The sequence below is a fragment of the Peromyscus leucopus genome, chromosome 5 (assembly GCF_004664715.2).
Source record: "Peromyscus leucopus breed LL Stock chromosome 5, UCI_PerLeu_2.1, whole genome shotgun sequence".
In the NCBI taxonomy this organism is placed as follows: domain Eukaryota; kingdom Metazoa; phylum Chordata; class Mammalia; order Rodentia; family Cricetidae; genus Peromyscus; species Peromyscus leucopus.
Genome location: NC_051067.1, coordinates 107,510,912 through 107,529,748, shown reverse-complemented (window position 1 = coordinate 107,529,748; position 18,837 = coordinate 107,510,912). Strand labels below are relative to the sequence as shown.

The following is an 18,837-nucleotide window of genomic DNA, read 5'->3' as shown; positions in this document are numbered from 1 at the left end:
CATCTGAGAGACTGGGCCTAATCTGTCCTGTCCTAGGTGACAACTGTAGCCCCGCTGATTCCGCTTTGAACAAAGTTACTCCGATCAGTGTACAGTACCTCTTCTGGTTCTGTTTTGTTGGGTCTGACCAAGTGCACCACATCAGTCAGTTCCAGGCAACAGTGGAGAGGCTCTGTTGGATTATTGTATGGCAACAGGCTGGCTGAGTTGATGGCTGAAGTTTTACAGAATTGGGTATGGGGCTGGTCTAAGAGAAGTGCTTGATAATAAGTTTTTTGGGTGTTGGCCATGTATCTTACAGGGGCTTCTAGAGTGTTGTGAAGTAATTCCAACAGAGAACACTCAGAAACTCTTTTGTTTTTTTAATTTTATTTTATGTATACTGGTTATGTCTGGGCACCATGTGTGCATGGTGTCCCTGGAGGCCAGAAGAGAGTGTTAGATCCCCTGGAACTGGAATTAAAGGTATCTGTGAGCTGCCATGTGGATGTTGGGAATAGAAACCAGGTCCTCTGGAGCAGCCAGTGCTTTTTTGTTTGTTTGTTTTTATTGAGACAGGGTTTCTCTGTGTAGCTTTGGTGCTGTCCTGGATCTCACTCTGTAGACCAGGCTGGCTTCGAACTCACAGATATCCATCTGGCTCTGCCTCCTGAGTACTGGGATTAAAGCCATGTGCCACCACTGCCCAGCTCAGCCAGTGCTCTTAACCACTAAGTCATCTTCCAGGCCAACACACAGAATTTTTTTTCTTTTGGCTTCTTCAAGACAGGGTTTCTCTGTGTAGCCCTGGCTGACCTAGAACTAACTCTGTAGACTAGGCTGGCCTGGAATTCAGAGATCTGCCTGCCTCTGCCTCCTGAGTGCTGGATTTGCCCAGCTCACATAGAAACTCTTAAAGCCAAATCTGAAGTCTATATTGCTGGCTGGCAACTTGCATGGGAAACGTGCCCAAATCATGCAGCTCCAAGACTCACCAGGTTTTTGCCTTTTATGTACAAAACCCACATCCTAGCTGACACACTTTGGTTAGCAAGAAGTGAAACTACGGAAGCCAAAAAACAAAGGTTAGTACATCTAGGGACTTTCCCAGATCCTGGAACTGTGGATTAGGTCTTTGATAGATTACATCTTTGTTTCCATTTTGGCAGATGTTGGGCATATGGTCTGGGTTCTAAGGTCAAAACAATGTTCCTAACATGGCTTCAGTTGTACTAAGATCTCAATGTGTGGACCATTCCCTGGGCAGAGGATCCTGGACTATATAAGATTGAGTGAGCAAGTTGTGTAGCTAGAGTTTTCCTGCCTTGCCCACAGTCAGGACAAATCTTTGTCACCCGCCAGTCCCACAGCTGCTCAGACCCAACCAAGTAAACACAGAGACTTATATTGCTTACAAACTGTATGGCTGTGGCAGGCCTCTTGCTAACTGTTCTTATAGCTTAAATTAATCCATTTCCACAAATCTATACCCTGCCACGCGGCTCATGGCTTACCGGCATCTTCACATGCTGCTTGTCCTGGCGTGGCTGGCAGTGACTCCTGCCTTCTTGTTCTTTCTTTTCTCTTCTCTGTTAGTCCCACCTATACTTCCTGGCTAGCCACTGGCCAATCAGTGTTTTATTTATTGACCAATCAGAGCAAAACATTTGTCATACAGAACATCCCACAGCAAAGTTGGGCAGTAGCATGCATACATTCCTCCTTGGTTTGGTTTTTTGTTTGTTTTTACCTGTGTGTTTTGCTTTTATATGTCTGTGTACCATCTCTGTGCCCGGTGCTCTTCAAGGTCATCCAGTCCCCTGGAACTAGAGTTATGGATAGTTGTGAGCTGTCATATGGGTACTGGGAACTGATCTCAGGTCCTTTGTAAGAACAGCAAGTGCTCTTAACCTCTGAGCCATCTCTCCAGCCCTGTTCCAGAGTGATGTGACAGCTGCTTCAAGCTTCTCCTACCTTGACTTCCCCATAATGACGAACTGTAATCAGGAGTTGTGAGCCAAATAAACTTCCTCTCTTAAGTTGTTTTTGTTAGGGTATTTTGTCACAACAGGGAAAGAAACCAAGACACCTCACATTTGAAAATCCCTTGGTTCAATCACTAGCAACAAAGAAAGAAAAAGGAAGTTAATTTTCTAGGCTTGCCTCCTATCCTTAAAAGGTAAGGTTACTGTGGAACCATTGGAACCAGAGGGTGATAGCATGTGTGAGTAGTGCTCAGTCCTTCCATGAGTCTTGTGTGATGGCTCTCCTGATTCCATAAAACCAGGGCTTTGTGCCGAAAGGGGATACAATAAATTATGCTGGTGTCTACAAGATAGAGAGATAACAGAGTTAAAAGCATGAACTAGGATGCCACCTAACAGCCAGAAAGGCTGGGGAATATTTAGGAGATAAGTTGGCACAAGATTGGTGAAGAAACAAGGTCAACAAGCTTTGGTTGGCAAGAGTGACTATGATGATGGTTAATGATACTACAAAGAGAAGCAGGTGTGGGCTAAGTCACCAGAGTGAGGTTTGCTGAAGGAACCAGACTCACATCTCAAGAGACATGTTCTTGGAAAAGGGTTTTTGGTGGTCTATAAATCAGGAAAACTCCTGGATGTTGAGAGTGAACATTAATCACTGTTTGTGTGTGTGTGTGTGTTTTGAGACAGGGTTTCTCTGTGTAGCCCTGGCTGTCTTGAATGGAACCTTGTAGTATAGGCCGGCCTCAAGATCTACCTTCCTCTGCCTCCAGAGTGCTGGTATTAAAGGTGTGTGCCACCAGCACAGCAATCACCAGTTATTTAAAAGCTCTAGAAGCCCTGGGTTAAAGTGTGGGGCTTAACACTCATTTTCCTAGATTCTCTGCATGACTAGAGAATGTTTCACGCAGGAGCATCTTACAGATGTTTGTAGTTTTATCTGGCAGTGCTGAGGTGTAAACCGCAGGCTCTCACAGATTCTAACTAGGCTACACTCCAGCACCTTCAGTTCTTAAGGAATAGCTAATGTAGAGGAAGAAAATGGGACATCAGATAAGCACAAAAGTAACTTTTGGTAGTCACAACTGGGTCGTGTGCCAATGGCTTCAACTGGGTAGAGGCCAGGGATAATGCTAACCATCCTACAGCAAACAGCCCTCCAGCTCTGCCTAATAAAAAACTACCAGGTGTCGGGCTGGAGAGATGGCTCAGAGGTTAAGAGCACTGACTGCTCTTCCAGAGGTCCTGAGTTCAAGTCCCAGCAACCACATGGTGGCTCACAACCATCTGTAATGAGATCTGGCACCCACTTCTGCATACATAATAAATAAACACATTAAAAAAAAAAAAAACTACCAGGCGTCAAAAGTTAGTAGTATCACTGCTGAAAAACCTTGATCTAGGAGTATTGCCATAATCAAGGAATATAAATGCAAGCCGGGTGGTGGCGGCACACGCCTTTAATACCAGCACCCGGGAAGCAGAGGCAGGTGGATCTCTATGAGTTCAAGGCCACCCTGGTCTACAGAGAGAGTTCCAGGACAGCCAGGGCTACACAGAGAAACCTTATCTCGAAAAAACAAAGACAACAAATTTCAATAAATAGAAAATGCATCCACTTTTTAACTCTGATCCTTTCTGCCTCTACTGAACAGGAGAAAATGGCCCATTTGCAGAGGAAGGTTCGAAGTTGTGATTTCTTTTCACCCTGGAAGCTGCCCAGGTGCAGAGACATATTGGTAACGGTGGCAAGTCTTAGAACTGGTAAAAGGGTCACAGAACCAGCAGGCATGTTCCTTCATCCCAGCCTGCTGTGGGATGAGGACTAGGAGCCTCCCCTTTTGCAGTTGAGAAGTAGCCAAGAGACCATTCCCACACAGAATAAACACCAGTCACATTCTGCAGAGCCAATTTCACACTAAGGTCTACCGGCTTCACTATAAGAGCGGTCTGGTAAAAAAAAAAAAAAAAAGAAAAGAAAACAAAACAAAACAAAAAAAAAAAAACAACACAGGCTCCATAAGGAGGTCAAAGGAACTTGAGGTCACAGTGTAAAAGAGAAATGACATTTAAGGAACAATCAAAGAACACCCAGAGGAAGAGACCAGACAGACACCTGAGCAAACAGGAAGGCCAATCATTCCGAGTCAAAAAATCCGACCAGTTGGAGATACCTGGGCTTCTACAAATATAGGTCACTGTCGAACAGGAGACCTTTCTTCATTCCCGGAAAACCTCTAAAGCATCTACATTCTTGACGCCAGTGGGCAAACTCGAGAGTTTCCGAGGCTGGAAGCCCCTAACATCAATTCCTCTACAGCAGAAAGCCAGAGAGCAACCGCTTCCCGGCGCGGTTCATTAGCACCGCCCCGAGGCACGAGCATGCGCAGCTCTCCATCCCGGCCCCTCCTCTCGCGGTTCCACCCCCGTCACAGAGCATGCGCTGTCCTCCAGCCGCCCCGCCCCTCCCTACCAGAGCCCCCTGTTCCTTGGAAACCGGGCGGCGTGTTCCCGGTGTCGGTGCGCTGGGTTCCGGTGCCCGCGCATCCGCACTAGCCTCCCTCGAGGCGGACGGGCGGCCTCCCAAATCCGCGTCCGGATCTATGGTCTCGCGTGCGGCTCTGGACGGGCGATGCCAGCGTGCCAGGTGAGAGGCAGCCGGCGGCGGGTGAGGGCAAAGGAGGGCATGGCGCGGCTGGGAGCGGGCGCTGGCCCGGCCTCTGCCGCCGCCCGGCTCCTGAGGTTGGAGGCGAGTATACGCGGGGCCCCGGCTGGAGGAGGCCTGTGCTAAATGCTATTATGTGCAGTGCACTAAGTACGAGGGTCGTCCTGGGGTTCGTTTTCCCCACCTCAGAGATAGGACCTGGGCATTTGGTCGCAGAATTTTGGATCCTGTAGGATCTTGAACCTAACCCATACCTATACAGATGTGAACCCCTGGGCTGCTTCGCCTAGTGCGGAGCAGACCACTCCATACCTGTGTGAGGATGGGTGCTTTGTGGATGAGCATTTGTGAGGTGTGGGATCTTCAGACAAAGGACTCGTCGTGTAGCTGGTCCATCCTCTTGCTAAATGAGATGGGATTTTCTTGCTGCAAATATATAAGAAACTGGTGTTCAGGTTGAAAACAGGAACATCCCAGAAGTGTTTGGTTTACCTTGCCAGCCCCGAGTGCAGTGTCCTGGTTGGCTCTGGCCTACTTTTGTAGCTCAGAAAGAAAACTGCTGAATTTGAGGAGACAAAAGATGAGATGAGGTGTTCCTGTCAAGGCTTTATTACACCTGAATGGTGAGGAAAGACGTGGCTGGGAGATGAGCGTTTTGTGAATGAGTATGTGAACAGTTTACCTTCCAGACTGCAGCGGGATCTGAAGAACAGGGCAGAAATGTAAAGGTATAAAACTGCGGTTGGTGGACAGCAAGGAAGTTATCCTACGTCTGTGTCCGTTGTTCCCAGTGTCATGCTAAGGACAGAATACGTGAGGAAGACATCAAAACCCAGCTCAGGCACCACTCTTATGATCTGTGGGCGCAAAGATGGAAGACTGTCCAGTTGAAAGAAACAGCCCTTAATCTAGAAAAAAAAGATCCAACATTATTATGATACCGAGTGATAAGGAAAAGATGATTGTCTTTGAGTAGGGGAAGCGAGATTCATTTGTGATAAGGAAACTCATTTTCGTCTGAAAAACTACACCAGAGAATACAAGAGTTTCAGGACACCCATTTTACAGAAAACAGGAGAAAATTAAGGCTTTAGGGCTATGAATTTAAAACATGTTTTGGGGCCAAGAAGTGAAAGATTTTTATATGCAGTTCTATTGGTAGAATCTCTATTCCCCCACTCCCACCTCCCCAGAAGGATTTTTCTCTGTAGACTGGGCTGTCTTGGAACTCGATCTATAGACCAGGTTGGCCTGAAACTCACAGAGATCTGTCTGCCTCTGCCTCAGCCTAGAGTGCTGGGATTAAAGTCGTGTGCCACCACATCCAGCTGAATTGACAGTTCTAAAGAATCCCTGTTTCATAGGTGAAAATTCTGTTATAAAGAATGTTCTGCTACCATGTGGTTGTGCCACTTTTCCTATGAAATTATTGGTCTGGGTCCAATCCTTTATTCAATTTATTTATTGAGATTGGTTTTCATACAGCCCAGGCTGGCCTCAGACTCAACCGTGTAGCTGAAAATGACCCTAAACTTCTGATCCTGATCTTCCTGCCTCCACCTTCCAAGTACTGATAGTGCACCACCATGCCTGGTTTTATAAGGCACCAGGAAATGAACCCAGGACCTTGTGCCTGCTAGGCATGCACTGCATGAACTGAGCTACATCTGCAATCTTCCATTAAAAATATTTTTTTTACATTTTATTTATCCTGTGCGCGTGAATATGGAGGTCAGGGACAGCTAGTCCTATCATGTGGATGTGGATCCTGGGGGTGGAACTTGGGTGTCAGGCTTGGCAGCAGGGTAGTTTTACTTGATCAGCCACCTCCCTGGCGTGTGTGTGTGTGTGTGTGTGTGTGTGTGTGTGTGTGTGTGTGTGTGTGAAGAAATTCAAGCTGGGTGAGGCTGGTACCTGCCTGTAATCCTAGCACCAAGGAGTAGAGGTAGGAAGGTGGCACGTTCTGGGCCAGTTTGGACCGCATATTAAGATCATGTTTCAAAACTGCAAAAAGGGGCCAGAGAGATGGCTCAGTGGTTAAGAACACTTGATGTTGCTGGGTAGTAGTGGCACAAGCCTTTAATCCCAGCACTTGGGAGGCAGAGCCAGGCAGATCTCTGTGAGTTTGAGGCCAGCCTGGTCTACAGAGTGAGTTCCAGGACAGCCAGGGCTACATAGAGAGATCCTGTCTTGGAGAAAAAGAACACTTGATGTTCTCACCCAGGATGGGTTAGGTTTCCAGCACTCACATGGTGGCTCACAACCATCCATAAATCCAGTTCCAGGGAGTCTGGCACTCTCTCTTGGCCTCCTTGGGCACCAGGCATGCACATGGTATACATATATACATGCAGGCAAAACATTCACAACAGAACAAAATAAATCCAAAACAGAAATTTTAAATAAATAAAACACAAATATCAGGTAGTAGTGCATGCCTGCAATCCCGGCACTCAAGAGCTAAAGGCAAGATTATTTCTGGAAGTTCAATGCCAGCCTGATCTTAGTAATAGGAACCTAACAAAAGCCTAGAAAATTCAGATATGATTTCTGTAGTAATTTAGATCTCAGAGTGAGCTCTTATCTCAAACATATGCAGCCAGGCATGGTAGCAAACACCTGGCTTTAATCACAGCACTCAGGAGTAAGGGACAGACTGATCTTTGTGAGTTCAAAGTTCTCAGACAACCAGTGTTACATACATGGTTGAGACAGTCTCAATAAAAACATACACACATGATTTTTTTTTTTTTTTGCCAAAATTTCACTCTGTAGCCCAAGCCAGCCTGGAACTTTCTTAGCTATCCTCCTACTTCAGTTTCCCAAGTCAAGAACCACCATACCTGGCATAAGCAATTTTTTTTTTTTTTTTAATTTTGCATGCAGGTGTGTGCCTGGTGCCATTGAAGAAGCGAGGGTCAGAACCCCTGGAATTGGATTGTTTGGGGAATAACAAATGCTTTTAACTATTGAGCCATTGCTCCAGTTCCAGGTAGAGGGTTTTTTGGTTTTTTTTGTTTGTTTGTTTGTTTTTAAGATTTCTTTTGGGGGCTGAAGAAATGGCTCACCAGTTAAGAGCACTGGCTGCTCTTCCAGAGGACCCAGTTCTGATCCTCAGCACCCACATGGCAGCTCACACCCATCTGTAACTATAGTTCTAGGGGATCCAATGCCTTCTTCTGGCTTCCATGAGCACCAGGCACATACATAGTGCACAGATGTACATGTAGGCAAAACAGTCATGCACATAAAATTTTAAGATTTTGGAGCTGTAGAGATGGCTCAGCAGTTAGGAATCTGAAAAATAACATTTAAAAAAGAGATTTATTTTGTGCGTGCGTACGTACGTACGTACGTACGTACATGAGTGCGTGAGTATAAGTGTTTGCCTATATGTATGTATATGAGCCATATGTGTGCCTGGTGCCCATGAAGGCCAGAAGAGGGTGTTAGATTTCCTGGTACTAGAGTTGAATTGGCATGTAGGAGCTAGGAACTGAACCCAGGTCCTCTGCCATAGCAATAAGTACTTTTTTTTTTCTTTTGTTCCTCCCCACCTCTCCCTCCCCAGACAGGACTTCTCTATGTAACAGTCCTGGCTGTCTTATAACTCAATTTGTAGACCAGGCTGGCCTCAAACTCATTGAGATCTGCCTGCCTCTGCCTCCTGAGTGCTGGGATTAAAGGCATGTACCACCACTGCCAGGCCAGCAATAAGTACTCTTAATTACAGAGACATTGTTATATTGGGATGTGTAGGTAGATGTGGCTTCATTGTGCTTCATGGGTTTGTGGGGTTTTTTTGTTTTGTTTTGTTTTGTTTTGGGGGGTTGTTTTTGTTTTTGAGCTCTTCAATCAGACACTTTTTTTCAGAGAAAGGGGGACTTACAAGAGACTCTCCAGGTGTTTCTAAGTCACTATGGCAACGGAGCCTTTGACAAATAATTGCTTAGCACGGACTCCATTTTCAGGGTAAGTGAGGGCAGCTATCAACTCTGACCTGCAGTAAAGTAATCACTAGTGTTTGACAGTTCAACCGCAAGGGACTCTTACCAGATAAACCCGTAACACTAACAGAATCCACTTTCACTGAGCTGACTTTCTGGTTTTCTATAGAAATAAAGGGGCATGCAGTTCCATCTGATAAAGTGAGTCTGAGATACAGAGGTCAGTGGCTAAAACAGGAACCAGCCAGGCCTAGCAGCATGCACCTGTGATCCCAGCCAGCACGTGAGAGGCAGAGGCAGGTCGATCTTTGTGAGTTCCAGGACAGCCACAGCGACATAGGTGGGACTCTGTCTCAGAAAAAGGAAGGAGGGAGGGCAGGCAGGCAGGCAAAGGAAATCAGATACCCCAATTGGGCAGGGCCAGTGGCCTCTGTGCCTTTCTAGAGCTTGAAAACTTACTTGTACAAATTCATACTGGGATGATTCTTAGGCAGAGCCACAAGTGGAGCTAGAAAGCGTTTAGGAGAAAATTAAATCAAAGATTTTGTATTATTGAGAATTTGTATGTAGTATAATAAAAGGATGTCACTTGTCTTACATAAAACGTCAGTTTTGTGTTAATCAACTTAAAAAGTAAGTCTAGGAGTTGGGGCATGTAGCTCAGTGATGGAGTTTTTCTGCATGTGTGTAAGGCCCTGGGTTCAGTACTCTGCAGCCAAACAAAACAGTTTATGTTTGAAGACGAAAAAATCCAAATTACTTAAAAATTTAGATGTCATGTCTTATTCTATTTCATTTATTTTTCTTGTGCTGGGCATTGTACCTAGGGCCACATGCATGCTAGGCAATACACTGCCACTAAGGTATACTCCAAACCCTCAGTTTCTTAGATTTTTTTTTTAAATGTGAGTAAAAGAACAATGGGGGTGGGGGCCCTCACGGGGCTGGAGAGATGGCTCAGAGGTTAAGAGCACTGGCTGCTCTTCCAGAGGTCCTGAGTTCAATTCCCAGCAACTACATGGTGGCTCATGACCATCTGTAATGAGATCTGGTGCCTTCTTCTGGTGTGCAGGCATGCTTCCAGAGAGAACACTATACATAATAAATAAATAAATCTTCTTTAAAAAAAAAAAAAAGAACAACAGGGTACATGTGGGGTTATAATCCCAAATGAGGCCTGAGACGAGAGGATTACAAATTTAAGGCCTTTGTGGGCTACAGAGTGCGTTCAGAATTGGCAAGACCTTGTATCAAAATTCAAAGTGAAAGAGGTCTGAGAGTTCAGAGACAACACTTGTCCAGTATGCACATGTCCTGGGTTCAGTGCCCAGTGCCATCAAAAAAGGAAAAAACTATTCAAGTTATAAAAGTTCAAGGTCAACTTGGGTTACAGAGTGAGTTCCAGGACAGGCACCAAAGCTACACAGAGAAACCCTGTCTCAAAATAATAATAATAATAATAATAATAATAATAATAATAATAATAATAATAATAGCAGCCTTGGCTGTCCTGGAACTCACTCTGTAAACCAGGCTGGCCTCGGAACTCATAGAGATCCTCCTGCCTCTGCCTCCCGAGTGCTGGGATTAAAGGTGTGCTGCACCACCACCACCACCACCACCACCACCACCACCACCACCACCACCACCACCCCCACCCCCAGATTTGATGTTTTGGGTTTTGGTTTGGTTTGGTTTTAGGGGTACTGGACATTGTACATGCTAGGCAAGTGCTTTACTACTGAGCGATGCCATCCTAGCGCCTTGCTGGTTTTTATTGTGAGACAACACCCCAAAGCAGAGGACAGTCCGTGTGATTCGTTTCTTCTGCAGCCCCCTCGTGGCTCATGCTAGAAAATGCCTGTCTCCGAGAGGAGCCGGTTTGGGAGTGGCTCTGGGAACCTGGTGAGTTGGTACATTTGACCTGCTAGGTCTCCTGGGATTGTCAGAGAAGGGGTCAGCTGTACTCCCTGTTTCTTTTCAGCGTTTATATTCCTGTGTGGAGTGTTCAGGAGAGCCACCTGGTGTTTGGGGGCAGTGGAGAAAATACTTTAATATATTATTTCCTTATATGATATTACTTTCAAAATAGTTTCGTTGTATTTAAATGTTTTACAAAGTGTGCCTAATGCTGGGCAGTGGTGGCACACGTCTTTAATCCCAGCACTCAGGAGGGAGAGCCAGGCGGATCTCTGTGAGTTTGAGGCCAGCCTGGACTACAGAGCGAGATCCAGGACAGGCACCAAAACTACACAGAGAAACCCTGTCTGGAAAAACCAAAAAAAAAAAAAAAGAAAAAAAAGAAAGAAAAGAGTGTGCCTCTGTGTGGAGGAAAGGGTTTATTTGGCTTATGCTTCCACATCACTGTTCATCAATGAAGGAAGTTATGCAGGAACTCACACAGGGCAGGAACCTGGAGGCAGGAGCTGATGCAGAGGCCATGGAGGGTGCTCAGCCTGCTTTCTTACTGAACCTAGGCCCCCCAGACTGGGTTGGCCCCACCCTCAATGGACTGGTTCCTCCCACATCAATCATGAAGAAAATGTCCCACAGTCTTCTCTACAACCCTGTCACATGAAGGCATTTTCTCAATTGAGGTTCCCGTCTCTCAGCCTGTGAAGTTCATAAAACTAGCCAGCATATATGCTATTTTATTTTAAAATTAGTTTATCCTTCTTTTAATGCTTAGGATTCCTAATATTTCTTAATAATTGATTGCTATCCATAGAACATTTAAATGCATTTAAATAACCACCAGATTATAAAGAAATGTTATCGTCAATGTATTTGTAAGTATTAATTCTCAGGGACTTAGTAGCTGCCTAATACTGAAAACTCAGTTTTTGTCCTGAAAGAGTATACAGTCTCAGTAGTGAATAAGACATCATTTAAACAGGAAGATAAAATTCTAAAATACTTAAATGAATGAATATTTTCAGTTAGGCACATCCTGTGTATAACCTGTATTTTAGAGCTGGCCCCTTCACTACATAGCAACAAAATAAAAAGGGGTGGTGTGGCAAAAAAAAAAAAAATGAGACTACATTAGTTTACATCCCATAGTTAATATCTAGAGCAGTGGTTCTCAACCCCCCTAATGCTGCAACCATTTAATACAGTTTTTCATGTTGTGATGACCCCCCAGCCATAAAATTATTTTCGTTGCTCCTTTATAACTGTAATTTTGCTGTTAGGAATCATAATGTACGTGTCTGATATGCAGGATATCTGATATGCATCCCTGTAAAAGGGTCGTTGGACTTCCCAAAGGGGTCATGACCCACAGGTTGGGAACTGCTGAGCTAGAGGCTAGCTCTAAGCATAGTTATGGCCCAGCTAGTAAGCAGATTTTTCTTAGTTGTTTCCTTCATTTGTGTGTGCATGTGCGTGCATGTGGGCATGCGCTTGCCACAGTGCAAGTGTGGAGGGCAGAGGACAACTTGGAGTTGGTTCTTGTATAAACTGAGGGTTTTGGCACCAGATGTGTAAACTGAGGACACGACTGCTCCATGTATAGTTGAGGAGAAGGTTTTTATTGTAGATATGAGGGAGAGTATAGCTAGAGGTGTGGGAGCCCATTTTCAGCTATTTCCTCATGGCTTTACCCAGCAGGTCCGCATAGAGGATGACTGGACCAGGGGCCTGAGTGCAGGTGTCTGAGATGGTCTGCACTTGGCTGTGCTGGGGGAGGTCTTGTGCTCCACCCCTTGGTGTTTCTATAAATGCCCTGAGGCAGAGACAGCTGGCCATTGGAATAGGTTCCAGGCCCTCTCGAGGCTATCCTTTAGGGCCAGCAGACTGGAAAAGAGGAGGAGAAAGAGAGTTCAGGCAAAGAAGACCAAGAGAGAGGAGGCCAAAAGAGGAAGACAAAAAGAGAGAGAGCATGGCTAGATGAGAAGGTTGTAAGGGAATGGGAATCTGGGGAAGGAAGCCCACAGGCTGGAGAAATTGAGGGGTGAGAAGACGTGGAGGCCAGCGAGCTTTGGTATGCTAATAGACACCACAACCTTTTGGACCTGACAGTTCTCTCCTATGTGTTGGTTCTGGGGATGCAGCTCGGATCTGTGAGCCTGGGGGAGGGCTTTTACCCCCTGGGCCACTTGGCTGGTTCTGATGAGCTGATTTCTGCATTTCCAGAAGTGGGTGTGGTGGCTCACGCCTGTAATTCCAGCAATTGGGAGGCTGAGGCTGGAGGATCTCTGTAAGTTCAAGGCCAGCCCGGTCTACAGAGTGAGCTTCAGGCCAGCCAAGGCCGTGTATTGAGATTGTCTCAAAAGCAAAGACACAAAAAGAAAGTGAAAACCTTAAGGCTTATGTCCGTTTGTCCATTGAAAAATCATCCTAAGTAAAAACTCACCTTGTTCTTGGCACCACAAGTACAACCAAACTCTGTAACAAAATTGTGTCTAGGGTTCCAGAGTTTGCCCTCAGTGCATTAAAAACAAACCAGTGTTTGTTACTACATGGCTTGCCACCCCCAGGCTCCCAATCATCAGTCTCTCCCTTCAGCTAGAGCCAAGCAAGAAATGGAAACTGAGCTCCAGGGCCATGGCCTGTCTGAGTCACTCCTGTGGGCCCCAGGTCCTGACACGCCTGACTCCTTGTGACTAAAAATGGTAGGAAATGAATGAGGAAAGCACTCTGGTGACTGAATGTTGTTGGGGGGGGAGGGGGCCACAGGAGGAGCTGCGGACTTGAGGGAAAGAGGACGTCTGGTGGAGAAGGCTGGTGATCAGCCAGCGGGAATTTCCAGCAGACCCTTAGAAGAACGGAGTGTGAGGTGGAGCTGAAGCCGCCTTGCCAGGGCTGGAGACTGGAAGTTAGGAATGTTTTCATGGAAGTCATGATAAAATTGAGGAGGGATTAGATTAAATTGCTTGGAGAGAAAGGGCTGAGAATGTTCCTAGGCTGGTGCTAGCCTGGTACTCACTATTGAAGCAATATCAGGAAAAAAAATGTCACTGACTCTCTCTGGAGAAAGTGCCTCCTGTCACCCAAGTTGCCCTCGTATTTGCTATCTAACCAGCTTTTGATGAACTTTGGATCTACTTGCCTCCACCCGCTAGAGCTGGGATTACAGGGGTGGGCCGTGTCCTAGGGATTATGGAGTGCTGGAGATCTAACCCAGGGTTTCAAACATGCTAGGCAATCGCTGAACCAACCAGTCTACATCCGCAGCCCCTCCTGCTGCCTGCATGTGTCTGTGTGTCTGAATCTGTGTGTCTGTGTCTGAATCTGTGTGTCTGTGTGTCTGAATCTGCGTGTCTGTGTGTATGTGTGCTTTAAGACAGGATCTTAGTTGTTGCCCAGGCTGGTCTGATAGTTGCTGTGTAGCCCCTCCTGGCCGTAGACTTCAGGCCGTTCTCTTGCCTCGTCTCCTGAGTGCTGGGGTTACAGTCATGTGCCACCATACTCAGCTTGTTATGGATGTATTTTAAAGAGCCAGTTAGATGGCTCAGTGGGTACAGTCACTGTTGCCAGCCTGACTACCTGAGTGTTCCGAGTCCTAGTACCTACACAGTAGGAGAGAACCAATCCTGCAAGTTGTCTCTGGCCGCCACAAGTGTGCACACGAAATAAACAAACAAGTAAATAAATAAATGTAACTTAAAAGAAATAGTAGCCAGGAGTGGCGGCACACACCTTTGACCCCCACACTCAGCAGGCAGACGGATGGATCTCTGTTAATTTGAGGCCAGCCTGGTCTACAGAACGAGTTCTAGGACAGCCAGGGCTACACAGAGAAACCCTGTCTCGAAAAAAACAAACCAAAAAAGAAACAAAAACCAATAAAGATCTGCTGGAGCTGGCAGAGGAATGCTTTTCTTACCAGCTGAAGCTTTGTAACTTAATAGCAAACTAAATGCATCTGTGGTGTTACATTTACTTCTCCTTTATGACCCAGTTAGCTGACCCTCTGTGCATGGGGTAATCATGCCTCACAGAACAGGTCATTAGGCTGTCATTGGAGTCCTGTGTACAGTGAGTGGGGGGGGAGCAGGGCTGTCATTGTCCTGTGTACAGTGAGCGGAGGGGGAGCTGGTGCCTCTGTGCTCTGAGGTGGTGGCTGCCTAGCAAGTGACTGCCCTGTCAGCTAGTCCGGCTGAGGGATGGCTTCTCTTTCTTTTGTCTTGTTTTTGGTTTTGCTCCCAGTGGGAAGGCGGGAATGTGTGACCGCGTCAGAGTCATGGAAGGCACTGTTCAAATAAGTAATATTTATGGAAACAAGTTGTGAGAGTCAACCAATACCTCTTTCCTCCCCTTCCCCTTCCTTCCCTTTTCAGTTCTTCTCCACCCCCTCTCCTTCCGTGTACCCCTCCCCTTTGCTTCTGTTTGTGTGTGTGTGTCTGTCTGCCTGTGTCTGTGCACATGTGGTGGTGGTGAGAAGACAACTTGTATTGCTTGTCTTTTCTTTCCGCCATGTGAGTCCCAGATATCAGAATCAGATGGCCCTGCGTGCCAGCAAGTGCCAGCAAGTGCCAGCAAGTGCCAGCAAGCGCCAGCAAGCGCCAGCAAGCGCCAGCAAGCCCCGAGCCGTGTCACTGCCACTGCCTGTTGTTATTGTTTGTTTTGGTTTTAGTTGGGTTGTTTTGTTTTTGAAACTTGTTCTCTGTGTTGCTCTGGCTGGTCTCCATTGGCCTGCCTGTCTCCCAGATGTCGGGATTAAAGGTGTATACCACCACACCAGACTGTTTCTTTTTTGTTTGTGTTTTATTTGTTGTCGTTTTGTTTTTTGTGTTTTGAGACAGCCTTGGCTGTTTTGGAACTCACTTGGTAGCCCAGGCTGGCCTTGAACTCACAGAGATCCACCTGGCTCTGCCTCCCGAGTGCTGGGATTAAAGGTGTGTGCCACCACCACCTGGCTCCTCCTCCTCTTTTCTGGTCTTGCTGTGTGGCCAAGGCTGACCTAAAACTCAGTGATCCTCTTGCCTTAGCCTCCCAAGGACTGGGATTATAGTTGTGCATCACCATGGCCAGCTTTATCTCTTTCTTTCTTTCTTTCCTTCCTTCCTTCCTTCCTTCCTTCCTTCCTTCCTTCCTTCCTTCCTTCTTCCTCCCTCCCTCCCTTCCTCCCTCCCTCCTTTCTTTCTTTCTTTCTTTCTCTCCTCCCTCTCTCCCTTCCTTCCTTCCTTCTTTCTTTTTTATTTGGTTTTTCCAGACAAGGTTTCTCTGTGTAGTTTTGGTGCCTGTCCTGGATCTCGCTCTGTAGACCAGGCTGGCCTTGAACTCACAGAGATCCGCCTGGCTCTGCCTCCTGAGTGCTGGTGGTGTGCCACCACCGCCCGGCTTTTTTTTTTTTTTTTTTTAGACAGCGTTTCTTTGTGTAGCCCTGGCTGTCCTGGAACTAGCTGCACCTGACTGTCTCTTGGTTTTCAATCAGAACGTAATTGCAGGTGAAGAAACATTCTCTCATCTCCCTGAAGGCATTCATGTTAGCATTTCAGACTTCAGTTGTCAGGGAGTCATGACCATGCTGTAGCTAGTCCCTTGGCTGTGAATTTGTTGTTCAGAGCTTTGAAGCTGTGTGCTTGCCCCTGGTTCCAGCTCTGATAACGAGGTGTGGTTGTCTTTGTTCTTTGGGGTCGGCCCTACAGTTTAAGTCTTGTTAGCATGTCAGCCATGCTGCCTCAATTCTGGACATCAAAGGGATTATGAGAAAGACTAGGGGACAGTCAGAGGTACCTTCCTAATTAAGTCTTGGCATGACTGTTGCTAAAAGTCTAATGGTACCTAACAGGTTCCCAGTTTCTGCAAAACAAAAAGGTAGCCTTTACATAGTTTATGTTTTTATTTTCCTGTTTGCTCATGTTGGTGCTGAGGGTTGAACTTGGATTCATTACATGTAAACATGGGCTCTACCGCTGAGCTACACATTTGTCCCTATTTTTTTTTTTAATCTCTTTTATTGTCCTCGAGAATTATGCTATGTTCAAGATTCTTTTTCATGGCATTCCGTAGGGGAGAATTCCACAGTATTAGTTAAGTGAGATCATATTCTCCAGGTAGTTTACATTCTTTATCTAAAAAAAACAAAACCAGACACCTTAATTTTTTTTTTTTTTTTTATTAAATACAGTTACTTATTGTGGTTTGTGTGTGCACACATGCCACATTTTTATGTGGAGGCCGGAAGACAACTTGCCAGAGTCAGGTCTCTCCTTCGGCCATGTGGGCCCAGGGATTGATTGAACTCAGGTCGTCAGGCTTGGTGACAAGCACCGATTTCCACGGAACCGTCTCACCAGCCCAGCTTACACTGTCAAGATTTAAAAAATAATCATTTATCCAAAGTCAGAAAGACAAGGAAAATCAGTGTGGCATCCTCACAGGCTTGGGCCTGACTTGATTCCTTCATTCTCATGTTCTTTCAGTGACGGGGTCATTCTGCAGCCCCCGCTCCTGGTCAGGCTGTGCTCGGCTTTGGAGATAATACAGCAGTGTGGGAGAGAAGCTGTGTCCTGCCACTCTGACTGCTAGACAGTTGACGTGTGAGCACTGAGGAAGCCAGAACCGCTCGTCCCAGCCCAGGACCCGGGTTCTCTGACAAGTGGTGCTTAAGGGAAGAGCTGACAGTCCTGAGGAGTGAGCGAGAAGTTAGAGCAGGGCTTTACAGACCGAGAACGTGCAGAGACCAGTCTCGGAGGACCACTGTAGACAGTGGCTACCTGGGGGCATGCATGTGTAAGCAAAGTGGGACGGGAGAGAGAGGGGCGTTCCTGCCCCACTGAGCAGCTGTGTTGTGAGCACTGTCAGGAAATTTGGGGCCTAGGGGTGCTTCCCTTAGGCTGGGCAAGTTAATGTTCAGGACTAGGAAAATACTGGGTATCTTTGGAGATCAAAGTAGTGGGTGATTTCAAGTGACACCAGGATGTCCAGTTGATGGGGTGTGGTGACAGACTGTTGTGGGGGCAGGGTGGCGACAGGGAGGCCTCACTGTTGCCATGTTTTTTTAAACTGGTTATGTGTGAGTCAGCATTTGTTGAGTCCACTGTTGCTTTCCTTCCTTTTCTATTGGTCTATGGCCTTTGACTGAACACAGCCTCCATGCTGTCTACTGTGGTCCTCCAAACTTGGACATACAGTATTCTTTTCTGGCAAGAGAGGGGAGCTTAACTGCGAGGAGAACAAAGGAAACTCTAGTGTGGTTCATGTGATGGGAAGGAGGGTCAAGGTTGTAGAGGTGGTTCTGGGTTAAGGACACCACCCTCTTGAGAGCTCAGGTTGCCGCAGAAGACACAGGGCAGGCAGCTCCTCTTCCTAGTCCTCAGTTTGCTGTCACCGGGTGCTTGTGTTCTTCCCTGAACCACTAAACCAGATTCTCTTCCAGACTAAAGGACAGAAACTGAGTGTGTGTGTGTGTGTGTGTGTGTGTGTGTGTGTGTGTGTGTGTGTGTGTAGATACATGCGTATGGAGGCCGGAGATTGATAACACATGTCCTCCTTTACTATCCACCTTATTTTTTTGCGACAAGGTCTCTCACTGAACCTGGATTTCACAAAAATTGGCTAGACTAGCTGGCCAGCAAGCCCAGGACCTTCCTGTCTCTGGTTTCTCAGCACTGGGACACACAGAGGGGCACAGTGGCACTCCCCCGCTTTTTACATGGGTGTTGGAGAACTAAACCCAGCTCCTCATGGATATGCAGCAAGTACTTTACTGACTGAGCTGTTTCTCCTTGTTTTGTTAGAAACAGGTTTGGCGTGGCACTGAGTATTTGGGTTACAGGCATGAACTACCATGCCTAACTAGAAATCTCCTTCCTCCTCTCTTTTCCAGAGGGGCATAAGCCTCGGAACTCTCTCTCTCCCTTTCCCTCCCTCTCCTCCCTCACTGTCTCTCTCCCTCAGTACCTCTCCTTCCTTCTCTTCCTCCCTCTCTCCCTCTCTTTTTTATAGGCAAGGTCTCGTGCAGTCCAGGCTGGCCTAGAACTCACGTGTTGGCAAGGGTAAGGTGAATTTCCGATTCTTGTGTCTCTGCCTCCTAAGTTCTGGAATTAAGCTGCCACACCTGGTTTGTATGCAGTGATGGTAGGAGCAGAACCTGTGCTTCGTTCATGCTGCTCAGGGACTCTGCCAACTGAGTAGCAGCCCCAGGTCTAATTGTGTAGCTAGAGAGCTATTTATTCCATTTGTATACATACCTCAAGACCCTACTGAATTACATGTAGCTTTTCTTTTGTTTGTCTTGGTTTTTGGATAGGGTCTCAATGTGTAGCTTAGGTTGGCCTGGAATTCAAAATTCTCCTGCCTCAGCTTCTCA

At 46.5% G+C, this 18,837-nt stretch overlaps 1 protein-coding gene across 1 annotated transcript in view; it reads left to right on the top strand.

Annotated features, from left to right (window-relative positions):
* The first annotated feature begins 4,421 nt into the window (after positions 1-4,421).
* Positions 4,422-18,837, top strand: part of Gfod2 (glucose-fructose oxidoreductase domain containing 2) — a 39,800-nt gene continuing 25,384 nt past the window's right edge. The window contains exon 1 of the mRNA XM_028854344.2: positions 4,422-4,611. The gene's annotated coding sequence lies outside the window, so the exon portion shown is untranslated. The remainder of the gene's footprint in view (positions 4,612-18,837) is intronic.